Below are 3,516 nucleotides of genomic sequence, written 5' to 3' on the forward strand. Positions count from 1 at the left end.
CGGCGCCTCTGATTGGCCCATCGGATGGCCGCTACTGAACAACTATTGGCTGCTGGGAGCGTCAGGCACAGATCAACATAAAGTCCAAATCCTTCACAACTTCTCAATAAAATCAGTGGTTACATTTAGCTCCAGGTGGGACGAGGCCTCAGCAGCAGATTTGGTCCCCAGGTTTCATTTACTTTTTAACCTGAACTCTAAACAAATTAAACTCAGCACTGATTGTAACCAGTTTCAGCCAGAGAATCCAGGTTGAAGACGTTTGGGGTGAGCTGCTGTCAACCAGTCGCTCTGCCAGCATGTCCAAATTTAAAGGTTTTCCCTCCAGCAAACTTTCCAGTAGTCTGCTGCGAGTTGCTCCTCTGGATTCTTTCCAGCCATGCATGGAGACACAGCCAAAACTAAAACATGCAGCAGAAACAGTTTAGATATTAAATTCCTGTTTATTATTCAGCAGATCTGACAGAAAGTTGAACATGTGGAATAATCACAAACTCCAGTTATAATATACAAAATTTTATTATAAAAAGAAAAATTCGTTCTACAGGTTTCAAAGTTCCACTTTAAAAATGGCTGCCAACGTCTTAATGAAGCTACAGAAACATCCTGGTGGTTAAAACGACAGTGGGAAAGAAAACGGCACCACTGGAACCGAACGCAGTGCTTCCAGAACCAAGCTTTAAAAAACAAAATGTCTTCCTGCCGTCCGCTGGCGCTTCAGTCCAGTTCAGCGCCGTTCGCAAGGTGGAACAACCCGAGTTCAGTAGAAACAGACATGGACTAAAGGGAGGCTAGAAACTAAATCCCTGAATGAAAGGAGGAGACCCGGTCCGGCAGAACCGGACCAGAACCAGGGACAGCAGGCTAAATGTTGCAATCATCCACACACAAAAAAAAAACAGGTTTAAGCTGAACAATGCATCGCAAACTTCACATCCTTTTCACATGACATTTATTCATCATCGTCATCATCATCATCATCGTCATCCTCATCATCTTCGTCGTCATCATCGTCGTCGTCGTCAGCAGGCTGGACCTTCTTGGCCGGGGGCCGGCGGGGCACTCTTCTTCCCGGCGTCGCTCTTCCCTGAACCGCCTTTGGCTCTGTAGGCGGCAACATCCTTCAGGAAGAGGAGGAAGAGCCGTTAGCTTCCTGTTAGCATCACGCTACCTTCCTGTTAGCTGGTTCCTCATCTGGTGCCTACCTTCTCGTATTTCTCCTTCAGCTTGGCAGCCTTGGCTTCGTACGGCGCCTTGTCCTTGGTGCCCTGCGTCGCCCACAGCTCGCCCAGCTTCTTGGCGATGTCGCCGATGGAGATGCCGGGATGCTCCTCCTTTGATCCGGGGACGGTGGTCGGAGGAGCAGAAGACGAAGAAAGCGGAGCTGCAGACATCGAGATGGACGTATAAATACCAGAAAGACTCTAACAGAGCGGATCAGAGCACCGACTTACGGAGGTCTTTTGGGTGCGTTGGGGTCCTTCTTCTTCTTGCTCTTCTTGGCTCCTTTCGGGGGAACGTAGGACTTCATCTCTCGGTCGTACGCGGAACCTTGTCGTTCTTGGCCATCTCATCAAACTTCACTTTCTCCTTGGCCGACATAGTCTTTCAAAACAAAACATTTTAGTCCTCCTGATTTCCCAGTTTACTGGGAAACGCTCAGGTCAGCGCCACTTACCTTCCATCTCTCTGAGCACTTCTTGGAGAACTCTGCGAAGTTGACGCTGGTTCCTGGGTGCTTCTTCTTGTGCTCCTCGCGGCAGGTTGCAACAAAAAAGGCGTAGGCAGAGGTCTTCCCTCTGGGCTTATTGGGGTCCTTTGTCATGGCAGCGCTTACTCTTTAAGAGAAGAAATATGAGAGTGGAAAAAGTGGCAACCTGAATGATTAGCATTAGCCTCTGAGGAGCCGAGCTTTTAAAGATGTTTTAAATGCTTTAATATGAGTTTAAACTCAGATCTTCATGTGTTTTTATAACTTATTTCAGTACTTAAAAAGGTACCAAGTTTATATTTTCTCATTACATGTCAAACCCAAACTTTTCATATTTCACTGAGATGTATTTTAATTTTCTCTGAATAAGTCTCGCATTAATTGAAACGTTATGAAGAAAATAATGTAAACACCCCTGATAAGAATCAGTGTTTACCTTCCAACCCGCTAAAAGTCATCATAACCCTTATAAGGTGTTGTTGTTAAAGTGACCTTTGACCTGTACTTACTGAGTGTTACATGTTAATGGCGCAGCCAGCCAGACGCCGGGAGGAGGCGTCTTCAGACGCTAATCGGATTTCTGGCTCTTCGGGACAAAAAGACGCGACTCCATTTTGTATCTTCCCGCCTAAACCGCCCAACTGCGCCAAAAGTTCCCCTGCAGAACCGCCCGGTCCAGTTCCTGAACGCAGCAGCTCCATACGGGCTCGGACTGACACCACAACACACGGAACCGCGCCAGGAAGGACCCGCGGCCCGTTTCAGGCGCAAACTGCGGACTTTCCGTCGTGTTTGCGCTGCGCAGCCACATAGCGTTTCAACTGCCTGCACCGCAGCAACTCCCACTCCAAACACACCGCAAACTGCAGTTACCCGTTTCCGTCCGCAGAAACCGACGCCGATAACTTTATTAAGAAGTTCGTTTTAATTACGCGGAGATTTTCACTTTGGGCCAAAAAGGCCGCAGAAAGTTCGCTTCCCGAGCTTCAGCTGGACAAGGGCGGATTAATGACAACAAACAACCTAAACACTTATTTAACGCGAATGTAGCGGAAAAACCCGCTGATTTAGCCCAAAACAGCGTCTCTTACCTGTTCTCTCCGACACAAGCTGTAAACGACTGAATGAGGAAGAAAGCGCAACTGTTTGTCACTGCCTAAAACTGGTTCTGCAGCTCCGCCCCCTGCCCCTCTGATTGGTCAGAATCAAGCGTTTAAACATAAACGCTGGGGGCACAGAACTCATTCTGAGCTGTGATTGGCTGAATTCCTTTAAGGAGCGCCTTCACGTTTGTGTGCTCTATCCCATCGCTGATTGGCTGTGCTGGACTTTTAAACATACGGCGCGAAAAGGAATCGCCCTTTGTTTGCAGCTGCTGAAGGAGATAAAAAAATGTCGTTCTCTGCTGCCTCGACCGTTTGTTGTTTTTTGAAACAGGAGTCGGGTGACACGAAGCCGCAGCAGTTACTCTCAGCCCCGGTTTCGGTTCTGTTTTGCAGTGGCCAACCTGATATGAGCTGCGCTGAAGTCATCTTCAAACTCTGTGAATTTAATTTAATAGCTGATCTATGCTCAGAGTGACTCTTTTCATTTTCGTTCCTCATATGCCCCAAATCAACAACTGTCTTTATTTTTAAACTCAGTTTCATCCTCTGTGGTGATGATATCTACAGGACAGGAGTTTGTCAATGAAACTGATAAAATGACATTGTTCAGGTCTCAATGAACGCACACAAGCAAACCAAAGTTTGTCTGGGTGTCAGAGTCTGCCTTGCTTCATGATTACTCTGAAGAGTTGGACCGGG

At 47.3% G+C, this 3,516-nt stretch overlaps 1 pseudogene; it reads right to left on the reverse strand.

Moving 5' to 3' along the window:
* Window positions 1-423: 423 nt before the first annotated feature.
* On the reverse strand, window positions 424-3,156 carry LOC129355562 (high mobility group protein B2-like; annotated as a pseudogene).
* Window positions 3,157-3,516: the final 360 nt, after the last annotated feature.

This window comes from Poeciliopsis prolifica, unplaced genomic scaffold, assembly GCF_027474105.1.
Source record: "Poeciliopsis prolifica strain line A6 unplaced genomic scaffold, Auburn_PproV2 SCAFFOLD138, whole genome shotgun sequence".
Lineage (NCBI taxonomy): Eukaryota > Metazoa > Chordata > Actinopteri > Cyprinodontiformes > Poeciliidae > Poeciliopsis > Poeciliopsis prolifica.